Genomic DNA, 19,018 nt, shown 5'->3' with positions numbered 1-19,018 from the left:
GGGAGGGAAAGGAAGTAATGCAGAATCTTTCCATCAGTAACAATGACAGCAATAGAAAGCTGACAGAAGTGTTAAGCTGCTCTACTCTTTCTTAAAGTAGACAAAAATTGGCAGAAGTGTTTATGTAAGGAGTCAGGACACTAAGTTCTGAACTTCTGCACTGTACATATCAGGAATTCATCTATTGGGAATATCATACAGTTGTAAAAATGTTATGTTTCTTGACTCCTTTTTTTTTTTTTGTACCACTCCAATGGAAGGTTTTTTACTTTAAATTGTTGCTTTGAGTTGATTTGGAGTAGAGGAAGAAAGAAAGGATGAATTTGAGGTGTTAATGCAGCTATAAAGAACTCTTCCACATGCAGATTTGTAGCTGTAGTATACAGCTGTAAACAATTTCTTTATGATTGACATGACATACTAGCCCTGTAGCTTTTATTGTATTAGCATCAAATAGAGAATTGGTATATACTGTCAACTTCTCAATAAATACTAATGACTTTAAATTTTGTGCTATGGTGCAAATTATAGTCAACATCTGCTACTGCAGTTTGGATACTAATTGATACTAAATCTACATCATTATTATTTCTAACCTTTTGGATGAAGGGATATTTATGAATACATGCTGATCAACTTAGACTCTCCAAGTTGATTTTTTTTTTTTTTTTAAAAAGCAGATCCTGCCAGCTTCCATCAGCGATTTCTCAGCGATTATACAAACAATGAATGGTTTTTGTACAAATGTTTGTGTATAGATGAATATATATGGTTTGCCTAATGCAAACATAAATACAGGACTTTTTTGTTTGTTTATTGTTTCATATAACAGAAGGGAAAATATACACCACACATTTTAAATTGTTATTTGATATTTTTATTGAACACATAAAGATATGGGTCTTTTGTTACACAACGCAAAGATGAAAGAAGTACGCATACATACTCAAACAAATCATTTTTTTTATTCTGTAGAAAAGCAGGAAATGTTCACATAAATACACCCTGAAGAAATTGTGCTGATTTTTTGTTTATTATAAATATATATATATTATAAGAAGTTGTACAGACAAAAAATGTGAATTCTTGTTTGCAATGCATTAGGCCAGGGATGTCTTTAGCTAACTTATTAACATGCTAAATGTAAGTAGTAGTAGTAGTCATCCTATGCTACTACCTCTAATTTCACTTTCATACTAAAAGTAATTGTCAAACAGCATTACAAATAAAATGATTTATTCAGATTTTCACCACTCTTTACCTTTTATTTTTCAAACCATTTTATTCAAAAAACATTTCTGACAGTTAATGTAAATGTTCAAGTGTTTAATAACAGTTGTTTTTGAATTGCAGAATAAAGCATATTTCATACAAAGCATAATACTGTTCTAACACACTAAAGTTCATGTTTGTGAGATTTAAAAACAGCTGTTCATTAACATAAAAAACAAAAATAATTGATAGAAGATTTATTATACAACAATACAAGAAATAAGTGTGACATTGCTGATATTTTTATTTTTGAGAAGTATAGAAGTATTGAATGGAAACATTTAGTATGAAATTTAGTATTTTAGTATTTTTTTTAACATATTTGGTTACTCAGATATTAATAGCACTGTTCTACTACATGGTTCTACATGAGTGTTGAGAAATAAATCTATTGTCAATGGTCATTAACAACATTAGGAATAAAATCTATTTTAAAAGGTAATTTTTACCAAACTATCCATACCATATAATAATGCAAGGTGTTCTTATTCCTTTCTATCATCTTTCTCACAAAGACAGGAATGGTGGATGTGCACCAAAACTTCAAGACACCCAAATCTAAGTTTTCCAGACTGTGTATGTATCAAATTTAACACTGTAATCCATGTATTTTTATTAGGTAAAGGAGGGGAGGGGAGTTGGCCCAATAGATATTTATACTGACATAAAAAAACATTTAAGTCTAGGGTACTTTACATTTTATCAACTGAATACATTAATTAATCTATTCATTACCTATCCTTTTTATCAGGAACATTGGTTGCTTTCTAAAATCAGCTCCTTTTCACTAAGAGCAGCAACCACTCCTTATATTCCAGACCACATATTTCTGGGTTTTATGTGTCTGGGGCATGTAGAATTTTCACTGCTTCTTAGACATATGCTGTGAGCTCCTATTTATTTTTAAGTTGGAACTTCAAACTTTATTTTAGTTCTCAATGAAGAAGGCTTGAAGAAGTTTGATCCCCTGGCTTGTTTGTAATGCTGTGTTGGCCCCAGTACTATGATATGAGCTTCCGGGTATCCATTTTGAATTAAATTTCTATGAAGTATTCACTAAAGAAAGTCTATTGACACCAGAAAACACTGTCATTTGTCTCTAGCAAATCCTCTATATGATTATAGGACAAATTTACTCTAAGGAATTTCATAGTGGAGCCTGGGAACCACAGTGCACCAGAGATTTTAATTGTAGGGTCAAAGACAGTGGTAGAAACCTGGTAGGTTAACCCATTACTACTCCATTTGAAAGTAAACAAAATGTTTATTGTGAAATTCTGCTTATACAACCCTGAAGGTCAAGATAAGATAGCATCATGATAACTGCTCAAACTGTTCACTCAAATCATAAGGTTCCATTAGCTATACTATTTTATTATCTAGCATTTTTTTAAGTTAAAAAGAAAATAAATGCAAAGCCCAACCTTTAATAAAGTTTAATTTTTCTAAATTAACGTTTGCAGTTGTCTTTAACAAGCTTTACTGAAGGGTTAATTGCATGCACACCAGGTTCACATGTTAGTAAGTTAGTGAAACACCATGCTGCAGATCGTATTGTCTGGAGAATAACCAATTACAGGCTGCTGATGCAGGTACATCTTTATCAACATTTTGTTAAGGTATTGACATGACACCAAATGAATAATGATCATCACCATGTATGACTGATCAAAAAACACATTTCAGGTCTATCTAAACCCAAAAACAAAAATGTTATATATTAAAACTTACTAGCCATCAGATGTTGTGGCTACATTCATTTTCTTTCATCACCTGGTGATCCTTTTAGAAATGTTTTTCCTGTCCTATGGTAACAATGCTTATTCACTATACTGTGTTTATGGAGGAGCAGGATATAAAGTGTGATAGCACTACAAAACACCCCCCTACTTATCTCCATAATATCAGTAGTCTACAGGGAGAACTAGGAAACAGATTGCCTTTTTGACTGTTCATCGTTAAGTAAACAGAAAGTGACAAGCATATTGGATATCGGGAAGGATCATCAGGTATTTTTCTGTACTTTGGTAAGTTGTTATCCTGAAAAGGTAAAACCAATGTAACCACCACATCTAAAGATATTTATTATATTACATTTTTGTTTTTGGTTTAGATATCCTTTAACTGTGAGGGAATGCAGGTGTATTTTTTAAAGAATTTAACCAAAGGCTTGATTACAGAAAAAAGACCAGCATGCAATATATTGTTTTTCATGTTCAAGAAAGTAGAACTTGCCCCAATATGTCCTTAAAACCCCAGCAATCCATAGGTAAGCAACAAGTGCCAATACAATTGCTATAATACCATAGCTTGAAACATCATCTAGTAGTAAAGCTCACAAAGCATTGTGTAAAAACAGCATTTGAGACATTAGCTATACTTTATAGCAGCTGTAATTTCAAGGTTGCCTGACCCAGGTATAGAGTTTATAGTTCAAAGTAGTTTGTTAGTTAAAGAAAAAGAAGACAATGCTCCTTACTAAATTCTCACAAAATGTTAGCCATAATACCACATATATAAAAAAAAGTTAAATATTTTTTAAAAATCTGCTTTTGTTTTAAAAGTAAGGTAATCTTAACAACTTAGCATTGTATTTTCAATGTCCTTTTATTGCTGTTGCCATATTTGCATAGATCAAGATCAAGACAATAAACATGTACTACTATAAATTACTTTAATGCAGTTTGTCAGGATAATGCAAAATTATCTGCCACCTATGGAATTTAGGAAGCACATTTTCGAATGTTAACACATGCAAGAGTTGCCCTTATTTTTAATAGTGCAAATTTATATATTTTTGTAGCACATTGACATGTATTGAAGTTTTTTTATATCCATTAGTGAGCATTATCCGGGTATTCGATCAGATTTAGATTGATTTAGTAAATAAATTAAGGCTGTTTACAAAGCAAAGATTATCATTCTGCAAGGAATAGTTTACTTAACTTAGTGAATGTGCAAGCAAATTTTTTTTAAGACATCTTTTTCTTTATGTTCATACATTAACTAAGCTAGGTGAATTAACACTTGCAGAGTGCAAACTTGTTTACTAAATCAACTAAAGTGTATAATGTACTGCATCAAAAATGTACCTCAAAAACAAATCCATAAGTATGAAACTTGCCTTAACCGATTATTGCCATGTGGTGTTATTTCTCAAATGTTATTATGAATAGTTTGTTTTCTTTATTCAATGTTTAGGAACAGTGTTAATAAATCTGTACTATATGCACACAAAAAACTTATTAACAGACCTACAAATTGCAATTGTCTTCTTTTTCTCTAGTCTGATTTAGTATTTGATGCAAGCGTAAAAGGTAAAAAAAAAAACATATAATGCAAGCAAATTTATATATAGTTGATTTAAATATTTCATTTCAATATTTTCATGTTTTCATATATGTGTGTATATCTAAGAACAGAGTCAGTTTAATGAACCTAGAATACTTTGCAAGTGCTGCCAACTTGGTTCAAGTTACATTGTTTGCAACAAGCATATTTTGCTATGAAATATTAAAATACATTTGGCCTAATACCATGACTAATGACAGATTATCCTGTAAGTTAGTGTTGGCAAGTTGGCACATATACCAGCTCAGACTTCAACTGGCAATATCACCATTCAGTATTGTCTCTAGGAGACTTATGTCTCGGATTTGTGAACTCTTATTGCATCTAGGGATTATGTATTTTGTTACTGCAAAAACTGTCTATAGAATTCTGGAATGTGATAAGGGTTTCCAGGATGGGAACTTCAGCATTCACATTTATGGTTTTTGCAGTTCCTTCTATAAAATCCTATGGTTCTTTCACATGGGTGACATGAGTTGAATGTATGAATTACACTCACCTCATTACCTTCTTATTTTGTAAGTATAACCTCACTAACACCATGGTTTGGGTTCTGAACTTGACAAGATCTCTGACATGGTTTTAATATACACAGGCAGCTTTTGTAGGTATGCATATCCATAAATACACATAAACATTCTAAATGTGCTTGCATTTGAGATTCAGTGGACCTTTAACACCTATAAAATGAAGCTCGTTCAGAGCTCAGAAGGTGGAGGAAATGATCTAGTCATTGGAGCAACCATTGTAATTAAATTGTGAGAGTTTAGCCAACCAGGCATTGAACTGAACTCTTGCTTTACTGCATGAAGTGGTTCAAATTCTTTTTAGAAAAATCCTGTTTTCTGTCTGACGTATCATCCAATGAAAACTTTATTTTACTATACAGTTTTTAAAGGTAAAATTCATACTTTTATAAATAAAGACAACCCAAATCCCAGGTGTTACCTAAAAGCACCGTTGTTTTCAGAAGTTTTTTATTGGTTGCACCCAGGACAGATCATTTTAGATACCACACTGTTAGTAAATTAATTCCAATTGTGTTAGAATTTTAGTAAGTTAATACAGATTTGTTAGAGTTTAGTAACATTAGTTTCTTTATTGATCAGTAATATTAAGCAAATACATTCATGACTGTTTTAGAGCAGAACATAGTTAAAAGAAGTCATGCAAGCAGACACACTTCTGTCATAGAACATCAGGGCTACAAAACTCCGTCCATTGCCAAATTGGTCCCTGCAGCAAACAGAACAGTTGAGGCTAAATGCAGTGTTCCAGCTGCTAATATAGCCAAGTTTTCTGGTATATTCTGTTGGCCAGTGGCTAAAGTAGCTTGACAAGAGTTGCAGCAGGATCACGGCAGTTTGCCCATATTTGTAACAATATGCATTCATACACAATTGTTGATCAAACTTACCTTACAAATTTAACAGACATACCTTTAAACAGTGATTTCCATGACAGAAATGAATCTTCATAACACATTTTAATTTAAATACAAGTGTTAGCATTGTGTTAGTATTTTTCAGCACACAGCAGGTTTTAATATACATGTTAGTTATTTAATAGTAGTTAATTCATTCAATTGATTAGTAAAACACATATCCTTTACTTTTACTTTCAAAATTAGTTAAGACTTGAGTCATTACTGTACAAATGATTTCATGCAATTTTATAAAGCAGAGTAGTATATGGTTAATGCCAATGGCAAACAATCTGAAAAATTAGGATAAGGTTCTGAAAAGTGATTTCTAATTGGTTACCGAGCATTATTGTACCCTAATATCCTGTAATAGTATGTAAATTTATTAAAACAAAGACAATATCCAGTTGTTTTCTGATGTGACTATTTATAAGTATTGTTTTAATTATTTAGATTCTTTTTTATAGCATTGGTGAACCTATCTACTTACAATAAACAAACATTACCTATGCAATACTCTAGGCAAATACTCTACCATTTAACTACCAAACCTAAAGGAATCTTATCCATAACATATGTCTATAGTGTGTCATATGCTGGGGCCATGCATGAATTAACTAGATCTGAGAGCTCACACACTCCAAGGAATGGTTGTGCAGAGACAGTGAGCAGATGTTACTGAGATCTCAGGGTTTTTAGGCATATGTAATTATGTGTTTATCTGGATATTACTTTCACACAACATGTGGTCCTTCTAAATCTAATCTACTGTACGTGTGGATAGTTTGGATGTTAAAATCTCCTTAGGTACAAAATAAAAAAACAATTTATAAGCTGTAAAATTGATTATCAGCTGTACTACCTACTGTGTATATTATTAAAAAAGAGGTTCACAATCTATGAAAAATATAGTATAATAAAAAAATATATGTAAATGAAATTATTACACGAATAAAAATGTGTACAAAATTATAAATATATACTGTCCCCTTTACATTAGTGCTGACCACAGTATGTATATCAGTGTAAAAACTGATAAAATGCTATGTAAGGTAAAGGATGCTGCCATCTGCCCCTGCTGATAGCACTGTTTTAGAAAATATAATTAATATAAATGACAATGACATTTGTCCTATACATCTCTTCTCACCTTGCCTAAAATACATAGTACGTATAGTTCAGACTTCATATTGTGTATCTAGTTGTACATAGGTTTACAATATGAATATAAACTTTACTAAAACTTCTTAAAAATATTTGGCTCTTATGGAGCAATGATATGGTGTTGTTGTTTATTCCTGCCACAATATATATAATTAATGTAAACAATGCAGGAATATTATATCTCACAGCTTTTTAATGAACACTATACAAAAGGTCATAGTTGCATAAATCCACAAACAAATATGATATTTAGTTTACTCTAAGGCATTGGTTCTATTTATGCTGAATTAATGACCCATAAATCATCTTTTGTTTTACCATGGTAATGCTCCTTAATATTAAACCTATACTTCTGATTGGAAAAGAAAGTATGTAGCAAATACATGAAAAAAAACAGAGCAATACTGTTTTGATGATAATTTTTCAATGACTAAGGCCAATTCAATGCAGAGATTAGACAAATATTATGGGCACACAGGACATAAGACATGCTTTATTTAAAGAAGTGTTAATATGTGTCAAAAAATGTATAGATATGTATCCTTCTCCACAGTGAAAGAATAAAAACCTTAATTAAGATAATTCTTCATCACACTGGGTACACTTTTATCACTACATGCAATGGAGTGTTCAGTCATGAAGGGCCTGATTTATTAAAGCTCTCCAAGGCTGGAGAGGATACACTTTTATCAGTGAGACTGAGTGATCCAGCAAACCTGGAATGGATTTCTTCAAAGCCATTTGCTAACAAATGTTTTGAATCCTGGACCAGATCCATTTCAGGTTTGCTGTATCACCCAGCTTCACTAATGAAAGTGCATTTTCTCCAGCTTTGGAAATCTTTAATAAATCAGGCCTGAAGACTCAATCAAATGAATTATAGTTAAGCCCTAGCACATAAATGTGTAAATAAACAAAAATTCATTCTAAAAGATATTTTGTAACATTTTCAAAATTGCAACATTTTCAAATTTATGTTGATATTTACCTGCAGTGGAATAGCTTCAAATGAATTGTTACTGAAATGGTAATCAAAAGCTGCTTTAACTATCTTGCTGGATATATATATATATATATATATATATATATATATATATATTATACATTTTTTTTATCATATATTTGTGCCTACAAAAAGCTTCCCTCCTCTATCTCTTTCCTTTCTCGAATATATATTACAAAACAAATGCTGCTCCAGTCTGCATCTGGTGCTGGACACACATCTGAAATCTAGACTTTTGGACTGATTTGCTAAAGGAGTTGAGAATCTTCACCTAATAAACTGTACAAATATTTATTTCAGCTATTTATTATGTAAGGTAAAAAAAAGTACTGTAAATAGTAATTTGTTTTCACATCTATAATTGAAGTTAATATTCCCACAATATAAATGTGTGACTTTTTTCAACACCTTCAGTATATCAGCCTTTTTAGGTAACATGATATCTGCTAAAAAAAAAAGTTATTAAAGGAAAATTCTGATTCTCCTTTTCAGCAAATATCACATGATGAAATGCCTATGTCTTCAGATATGTACCCAAAACTAGATGTGGCCCGGAACATTTCCCAGAAAAGGTGATTATACTAAAACAGATTTATGTTAACATATGATTTTCATACTACTTTAAAATACTTATTACAGAATTTTTTAGTTTTTTTGGGGAAAGGTATTTCTTTCCATGCATTTTAGAAACAGATGACAAATTGCCTGTTAGCCTGAAAAATGTTTTGTTGTACAGTGGAATAATTATTTTTAAAAGAAAAAAGAGACATATTGTGATTGTACTGGGCCAAAATCTAATGTCAATACAGGTGATCTAGCACCATTGAATCATTGTAATCCCCATGGTGGGGCACCTCATGCTCATTCATATCACCCCCTACCTTTTCTATAGATCATAACAGGCTGCTCAGCATCTGCATTTTTATTCCATATACAACAATGTGTTATTATTGGAATTAATCTGACCTTCAACAATTAAAATGTTGATAATTGTTAGATACTGATATTGTCTTGTAACAGCTACCCAAATAAAAATATTAGGTTCACTGGATCCCACAAGAATGATGTGGTGGCTTCTACTGACTGCGCAGTAACATATTGGTTTCAATAAATACCAAGAATAAAAACCAAATCAGTGAATTTAGATTTTAGTATATCAGTAATCTTAACAAGCACTGTTGCACAAAAAACATATGGCACAGCTACAGGGCAGACTGGCTTTAAATGCAGAATTTAATCCTAAGTTTTTTGAACAGTGATGAATTTTCATGCAATGGTCTTCATGTCTTCATATAAGGAACACAGTGTAAATCACATTTTTTTGTGTATTGTAAATTTAATGTAAATTATTTATATTAAATCAATTTATTATCAGCCTGCCCAAATATCTAAAAACAGACAAATAGTCTTTCGTCCTTCTTAAAACACAGGTCCAAGATTCAAAGATATTCTGATCATTTGTTAGCTAGAGCTCTTTACTGCATACATTTGGGGAGGAAAGATGTGCTATTTTCCTTCTGGTTTTCTTTATTTTCTGGCATAAGGGAAACTGCTCTGCCTCATATTCAGGTGTTGTTACTTCAAAGTAAAATGTCTCCCAGCTGGAGATTCATATTGTTCCCCCACCCCCATAACTTATTAAAATATTTATGTGCACTCTTCTGTATGCTTCATTGTGGTTGAGAAGATTACTGTATACTTAAAAATCCATTAACGTGCTTTCCATTAATCTTTGCAGATGCATTGTGGCTTAGTGACAATGCCATTCATCCAGGTACTGCACAATATAACAGGATTATGGCTGCTATCTAACTAAATCCTGTGCATGCATGTTGAAGGAATTAAAATTATCATTTGAGGCAAGTTAAATACAGCACATGTTTACTAGAGATACTTTGTATAAACATGCAAAAATTATACTCTTTTTATTCAACCAATGTAAGGAATTATTCTAAGAAAACAAATAGGAATGTAACTATGTTTCTGTTACATAATAAAGAAAGAAAACTTTTTTTAATATAGTATGATAACTTTTTGGATCTTGCTATATATTGTAAAACAGATTTTTTACACAGTGTTGTATTTTTAAAAAGACTATACTTTGCTGGTAAGTTAACTGAGTGCAATGCATAAATATCACTCAATATAAATTCACCTTCCATTGTTTTAGCTGTAATTACATAATAAAAGCTGATAAGTATATCATTTCTGATTATGTAAAAAGTATCAACTCGTAGCGACCAATCAAAAGTTATATTAGTATTATCTAACTACAATGAACTGTGTAATGATGGCTGCCTTTAGTTATTGCACATTGTGGCTGCGTTTTGAACTTCCGTCATTGAATGTGACCGATAGGATATTTATTGCAACTGTAGGTTTTCATATGTTGTTTTCTTTTACTTGAACCTAGAAAATCTGAAATCTTGCTTTAACTGTCTGCAAAACTGTTTCAGATAATAGTATCATACTATAATAGCTTTCTTTGCTAGTAAACCAAATACTGGAGAAAAGTCAATATAAACATGTACTGTACACAGACATGCATTTACAATTTACACTGTATATATCAAATAAGTATCTTGAAAGGTATGTAAAGTATAAGTGGACATACAGCAGAATACATTAGCAATGGCAAGCTCTTTAGTGAAGTGGACCTAGAACAAAAATAAATTAGCAAATGAATGTTGTTAGTACAATGTACATCCAATAAACCCTGCAATGTTTTAGCTTAAAAACTCCAATTTTATTCGGTTGGAGATTTTAGCCAATCACATTGAAAAAGACATGAAGATTTCCGAGTAGGATTTTTACGCCAGTCATTAGCAAAGCAATTTATGGTTAGAGTCAGACAGGGTAATACACTGATAGTAGATCAAGTGTGTCATGCTTTAGATTAGTATAAGATCAGTTGATAGGTTAATTGCACAGATGCTCTCGGTGGAGCCTTCAGCATGCATCAGGAGTTAGTAGGTATTAGTCATTTTCTGTACAAGAATTTAAACATTGCCTTCTACATTATGAAGCATTATGCGTGCATTTTGCATTAGTATTATTGTCACAAAAAATTGGAAATTTTATTAGTATATTTAAAAAAATTTATAACAGAACTTTTTTTGCATGCATGAGTAAATAGTTGTCGAACAAAAATAACATGCAGTATTTTCTGTTGGGGTAAAAAAAAAAAAAAGAAACAGGTTTGTGTTCCACAAAGAATTAGAAAGCACATGTTAAAAAATTTAGCTTCTTTGGTGCACTAAAGCAAAATACTTTTTCACAAGACAGTTGAACAAAATGGCGAGGTTCTTCAATCACTAAACATTTCATTTACAATCAGAGGAAAGACTTAAAGGTTTGGAGTTCATTTTACAATTGGTTTGCTATATACTGTATTTCCATATCTGTACGAAAGATTGTTTCAGTTTAATTTGATACAGATAAATTGTTTTTTTGTTGAGTTTGTAGCTAGTCTGGTACCCAAGGAAAGCGGTACTTGTGTACTTTGTGCACCCACACATTTAAACCTTGGGCATGGGTGTAGATAACCTTTTGCGTCAAACATTTGACATTTGGTTTAAAGCAAAAAGTCTTTTTAATATGTTAGGCTGATTATTAAAAGATTTATATATATTGCTTTTGTGTTGAACTGATTGTAATTTAATGTCTTGTGTACTCCTAACAATTACTTGAAGATTCAGATTTGCAAGCAATGATTTACTCTATCAAGAACTATGGGTTGCAAGAAGCAATGGTAAACATGTGATAGCACAAAACACATATGTACCGCTACCCTAAGGTTAGGGAATAAAAGCTATATATAAGGAGCAAGAAAGAATGTCAAAAGGCAAACCATTATTTCTCCAAGCAACAGCCATTATGTGAACTTTATCCTTTCATGATTTTCTAATATTAATTTTCATATTATTTTCTAGAGCCATACTAGGCAAAAATAGCAAATGAAAAATTTCCAAACATGTCTCAAATGTTAGATATTAAAAAAATAATAAAGATTTATAATGGGTGTTAAAGGATGTTAAGCTTTATTTGTAATAAATATACTTGCTAATTTGTTTCCAAAAGTTGAAATTCTTTGGAAATTCCAGCACAAATATAGTAATATAGTAAAAAAATATAGCACTGATTTACCCAAAAATAGTAATATAGTAAACTACAACTTATGTGGAATGTTTGCCGATATGGTCTCTGTCTATGCTAGCTTTTTAGATTGTTATACAGACCACTAATTTTAATCACCTATGCTCTAAAGATAAACACCAACAATGTAAACAGTAAAGCTCTATTCCATGTAAAATGATGTGCAGTAAACCATTTCAAATTCTATGCAAGGCTACTAATTTAGTGTAATTAGGAATTTATTATAACATCCTATAACATTTAAATGATATTATGGATAGGGTAGCTGTTCTGCAATAGATGTCAACCACAACAACAACATATAAATATAACAGTATCATTTTCTATAAATAAGAAATAAAAAAATGCATGTCTATAAATGGCATTGCAGGAGATATAACAGTGCCTTGGAAGTGTTCTCCTTCATATACAGCCTCAGCTATACAGAAAATACACGGGTGTTCTCTTACTAAAGTGCAATACAGCCACCTCAGTATTGCATACAAAAATATATTTGTAATTTAAATAAATGCATATGTAGAAGAAAGTGAAATTGTGGTACTACTCCTGTTCTCTTATAAAAGCCAAACCTATATCTTATTTTTTTAGTCTTGTTTTCTTACCAAAATGTAAAAAAACATAATCTCCCCCAATACAAAGCTGGCATACCAAGCATACAGACTGATGTTGGTGAAGGGTTATGAGTGTGTGGTCCCCCTGCCATATAATTACAACGAGCCTGATTAATTAAAGCATTCCAAGGCCGGAGAAGGTAGACTATCAATCGTGGACCTGGTTGATCCAGTAAATGGATTTGATACAAGACTGAAAGATTTGCTAACAAAATCCAAATGATTTTTTAAAAAATCTATTCACCCAGGTTCTCCCATGATACTCTATATGATGAATATTTGAGAGCTTTAATAAATCAAGCCCTTAGTGTTGAATATGGAGTTTCCATTTTATGCACCAACTATTCCAACATGCTTGGTGTGGGTAACTAGAATTTGTTTGAAAGGGGAATACTGGTTTAGTTGTAAAAAGCAAGACATATTGCTCCTCTAAAGAAGCATCCTTAAACATTTGAAATTTGACATTACCTTTAATACCTACCATACCCTAGCCCACCTTCATGACCTTGCAGGAAAATAGCCTGTTCTAAACTTGTTAGGTGTAACCAATGATGGATAAAAAATTACCAAATTGGTTATATACCATTTAGTGGCTTGGTTCTTTTTTTTGTTGTGTGTATTTTTGTACACACAACAAAAAAGTGTATTTTTTGTTTTTTAGTAAGAGGACACCATTGTATTTTCCGAATAACAATATAAAGTCTGTATTAGTTCCATTTCAGGTAAGCTAAAACCACGTTCATTTGTCATTGCGAATAGCATTAGATTGTTAAAGTGCAGCAGACATTAGTGAGTTTAATATTGTTAGTGCATTTATTAGTAGAAAATGTTAGTAAATCAGCATTGCAGACTCCAGATCTTTTCCTCTGAGTTGTCACACTCAGCTAAATCACACCACCAGACAATTAAAAAGACAGGACAGGCATTTGATGTTAGTGGGTTTACTTGTTACAAGTTAGTAGTAAGAAGAGAAAAGACAGGCAGAGTCAGGAACTTGAACAGTTTGCTGTTTCTCTGCATGGTTAGTAGAAAGTGAGGTTAGTACAGCATGCTTTATTTCCTGGTTAGTTTTGTTAGTTGTTTGTAAGTGGTGTTAGTCATTTTTAATCAAAGCTGTAGACTCAGTGATAGCATTTACTGTGTGTCTGCAGTTGTTAGTATGTTAATACACATGCAGTTTTTCACCAATAATACGACTGGGATGCACACATAGACTGGTTAAGAAAAATATAAAAGTGGTTTGATTGACATTTGTTTCTTGCTGACACCCTGTCAATCTAATTTTTGAAACTTGCACTTTTTTTCATATATAAATAAATAATGTGAAGGACAGAGGTTGAAGTAATTGACCTGAGCCTAAATTTCTAAACCAGCCTGCCTTTGCCTGTTAATCTTAAATACTCATTGCATGATGGAGGGTACCTTAAAGGCTTGTCCACCCTAAGGTGACTTTATCTTAGAAGCTTGCATATTGCAGAAGGATCTGCACAAGCCAATAGGCTAATGTCAGCTCAAGATGAACAGCCAACATTTACATACTTGCCAATCACCATGAATTTCCTGGACTGTCCAATGGTAAAGGTTGGAGTTTGGGTCTGTTATGTCCTGGAATTTGGGAGCGCTGGCATGTATGCAGTAACATATACAAATACATATTCGTAATTAAAATGTGATAAATATAACAAAAGGTTAATTTATAATTGAAGGATAGGTGAGAACATTCATCATTTCAATTTTAAATGTACAATATGCAACATTAAAATTTACACAAATATGTAATTGATTTGGCCTTAATCATTCAAACCCTAACATTAAAACCAGTTAATTAAGATGAAAAGAGATGCAGGGAAAAGGTAATACATACTTAGGCAGCATGGGCAGCAGGGTGATTAAATGGGGTAGCACTCTAAATATTTAATTATCCCTAGGATTTAATCATTGTAGGATGTTTTAATGCTATGTCATTGTAGTGACTTACAATTGCTAACTAGTTAATTTTGTTCTGTCTTTTTTCTCTAAGTCTGTGGTTGTCTATATATTGATATATATATATATATATATATATATATATATATATATATATATTTTTATATATATTTATATATATATTGATCTGATATATTTCATGATTAAATTATGTCAGGAAGTCTATGTACTGACTGTACCAACTATTTAACTCAGCTATGGGATTGATAAAATGTCATCAGAGTAAAATTCCCATGGGCCTCCATATAGGTTAATCAATTAAATCTATAATAGCTTTATCATTCAACATAACTATTCCCTATAAAGGGGTTGTACTATGCTGGTACAGTTCAGTGTATCATGTTTCATTTCAAGGACTGTAATCTTAACTGATGATACCATTTAAACAATATTATTCTCTTCTCTGTTAACACGCTACTGACCTAAAACTGCCTTTATCACCTAGAAAGCATCAAACATATGTACCAGTGCATTCTTAACATCCCACATTTTCCCAGATAGCTGTTATGTTTTAGTGCAAATTCTAGATTAATTCTATCTTTAAAAAAAAATAACAATTGGTTCTAAATTATAACTCCAGACATTCTGAAGTAATGAACTGTGCTCCTGAAATGATAATGCACAACTATAAGTGGCAATTATTCCCAAGTATGTAGTTCACAATGCTTATCTTTGCCCAGATTATAATGGTGTCGATTTAATACTACCTCCTAATAATATTCTTTAGGTAATGAAAAGCCTAAAGTACTAAAATGCACATCCCTGAAGAAACTTTCCTTATTTATTACTGTCTTCTACTGTCATTTTTACAGCTGGTAGAAAGCTGTAAAAATGGTGCATTAGGGTGTTACCATAAGACAGATACATGTATTTTTTTCTGACCCATGACTGTCATATAAAGACTGTTAGCATAGAAGAGTTATATGCACCCCTAGAAGGGTTATCTATTGCAAATATCTTTTAAGTCATTAAAAGGTATTTACAATAGATAACCCTTTGTTATGTCATTAATGTTCAGTTTACTTTATATTCAGGTTCACACAATATATTTGGTACTAACAGCAGTATACCATTAACACGTTTGGTTTGGAGTGGGTCATTTTAAAATGGGAAGAGAATCTTAATATATATGGTAACATTGAGGTCACAGAGGGGTTACTGCCTATCTTCTGTCTACCCAAATACAATTATTTTGTAATCTCTCTCTCTCCTTCTACATAGATTGCCTATTTTCCTCCAAGTACATGAACACAGTCTGTTGCCATTAAATGCTTTTCAGACAAGTGTTCAAAATACAATTTCACTACAGACAAGTGGAAAATAAACAAAAGTAATGGAGAAAGTAGATTGCTGGTTCGGCTCAAAGGAAGACTTTACAAAACAGAGGTGAAACTGAAGATGGAGGTGCAAGGAGTCCATGTATATTGGGAATATAAACAATAGCACTCCTAATGTACCCTATTTACAGGGTATGCTCTCTCACTTAGGAATATTCTCAATCTAAATGGAACATTAAAAGACAGATTCTAATAGGCTTCAACTAGACTCTGTAATTATGCCTTGTCTCCAACTTCTATTAGATGTTCCGGAATACGTGTTTGTGCTTTTGTTTGAACATGCAATGGTCAAGGGCTATTTATAATAATCACTAGGGATACACCATCTCCATCAGCCTTGCAAGAAATTAAGTGTAGCTGCTTATTTATTGTGAGCAGCAGATGAGTAATCTACTAATGCAGTCATAATATAAAAAAAAATAAACAATCAAATAAGAGCAGATGACATTGGAAAGGTAATTAGCCTAATTGTCTTTAAGCATCAAAGGAGTGTGAAAGCCTATTTCAAAATGGAATATGCATTTCGACTTCTAGCTGCTAATTATTCCCATAAAGAAAACTGCATTTTCCAAAATAATCTACTCAAACAAAACATCTGCAGATCATTTGCAAACACACAAAGGTTTTGAAAGACACAGAGCACCTTGCTAAAATAAAAAGAGAAAAATAGGCAAGCAGGGATACCTCCCTGCATGTAATGATTTTAGAAGACATAAAAAAATTAAACATTTTTATACTCATAATAAGTGCCTAACTAGTGGGTTACTAATGAAGTCTTAAAGGGAAACACAAATGAAAAAACACAATGAAAGAAAGATGTAGTTAAACACCAAATACCAATGCACTATTCCATCAGCCAACCCGTTTTCCATCATATTCCAATCTCTATTTACTCTACCAGATTGAATCTCACTCCACCTGAATGGATTTTATACATATATTTCTATAAATTATTTGGGAGAAGGGGGCACAGTAATTTATCTAAGGAATTTCAGTAATTAGTTGATTACAATCAGGTCCAAATTTAGATGGGAGTCCCATACCAGACCTTCCTCCAACGCATAATTCTTTTCTTCAATATTTATAAAGCAACAGTCTACTATAATGTACTATTGAAGAGTAACACTTGACAGGTAAAATTTACATAAGATATAAACTCTTTGTACAGGGCAATGCTTGCACAGGACACCAAGGAAACTACATGGGATTCACATGTGTTTTAACTGTAAGATATGAATTATAAAGAATATCAGGTGTTTAAAAGAAACAATGCTAAAAAAATAAGGCTATTTATCTCTTTAAAATATAGCATATGTAAGATTAATTATTTCAATTCCTAGGCTGGTTGTCTTCCCGCAATTCATTCTCGGTTATGTTTCTATCCACTTTTTTCATTTTTAAAAATTCTACATACATACAGAAAAAAACATTTGCATAGAAACTGATTATTGAAAATAAGAAATAACCCTCCAGATTGAACTGATGGATTGCACTGTATGGACAGAGTAACAAATCAGAGCTTCTTCCCATGTAGAGACGCATTGATTTCTGGAAACAGTATTCCACATACAAAGCACTTATCTGAAAAGAATTGAAATAAATACACCATCAGATGCCATTTAGTTGTGCCTGCAATGTTGTGTATCAGTAACTCAATTCTGCAGCCTCCTAATTACATCTGGTCCTGACTCTCTTCTTAAATTCATGCTGATTGGCAAAGTAGGTGGCAGATCATTGTCATGAATTGTATACACTTGGGTTTTCAACATTTAAAGGATGATATTGATTAGTGCTTGTTGACATTCACACACAGGAATCAAAAATAATTGGTTCAGCGGATTATCGTACCTTTGGTTCATTTCCTTGACACAAAGAAGGTGTGACTTATGACTGTGGTTTTAAATTTAGCTTTTCTTCATGATGAACTGACACCTTCTAAATTACCATTAAACATGCTATCTGGTGCAATTTAAAAGCTGACAAGTAGATGATCGTTAGCTGATTTGTTAAATGAAGTCACTTAGTTATAGCTCCACTTACCAGCATGAATTTAAGATGCATATTTTCTAGTTATTTCCATATGCCATGACATATCTAACATTCACAAGTAGCTTGTAGTGTATTTCTTTTTACATGCTGATGTTCCCTGTCTGTTTAATGCCTTTAGGACACAATTTATTGCTACTTGTTGAAGAGCCTAAATGTTTTATGTTCCTTGATCAATATCTAATCATAATCTATGAGATTCTAAATCCAAGAGTCCTAAATTTAGGCATATTTGGCTAAAGTGTAAAATCCTCAAAGCAAAAGACCAAAATTAATACTTCACTAACCTGACAAAGGAAAACCAGTTGCCAAATGTTACAGCATTATTGAGTGAATTAGGTCATCAGCCGGGTTGCTTTGGTATTTCTAAATAAAGTGGTATTGCTGAGTCGTCTGCAGGGCAGCGACTATGTGATGTCTAACCATTAGGAGCCTCTTGGTTCTCTAATCTCAATTTCAAGGCCTCATTTACATCTACGCATTTGTGGAACACAATGGAGTGGCGCAATATAAAAAGTCTTTGCTGCAACATTGATGAGGTCTCAGCAAAACCCATACTGCATATTAGGTGTTAAAGAATTGCAAAAATAATAGACATATAATGTTACAGTCCTGAAGTGTGCAGCTCCTGTTTGCTGCACAGGACTGCATAGTCCTGTTTACATCTGCA

The 19,018-nt window shown here is 32.2% G+C and overlaps 1 long non-coding RNA gene across 3 annotated transcripts in view; it reads right to left on the bottom strand.

Moving 5' to 3' along the window:
- Nucleotides 1-1,311: 1,311 nt before the first annotated feature.
- LOC140333639 (uncharacterized) overlaps nucleotides 1,312-19,018 on the bottom strand; it is a 51,783-nt gene continuing 34,076 nt past the window's right edge. For all 3 annotated transcript variants that reach the window (XR_011921401.1, XR_011921399.1, XR_011921400.1), the window contains one exon: nucleotides 1,312-17,883. This is a non-coding gene — a long non-coding RNA (uncharacterized lncRNA). The remainder of the gene's footprint in view (nucleotides 17,884-19,018) is intronic.

Source organism: Pyxicephalus adspersus, chromosome 6 (assembly GCF_032062135.1).
Source record: "Pyxicephalus adspersus chromosome 6, UCB_Pads_2.0, whole genome shotgun sequence".
Lineage (NCBI taxonomy): Eukaryota > Metazoa > Chordata > Amphibia > Anura > Pyxicephalidae > Pyxicephalus > Pyxicephalus adspersus.
Note: the sequence above shows the minus strand (reverse complement) of the source record. Positions and strands in the feature narration are given on the sequence as shown.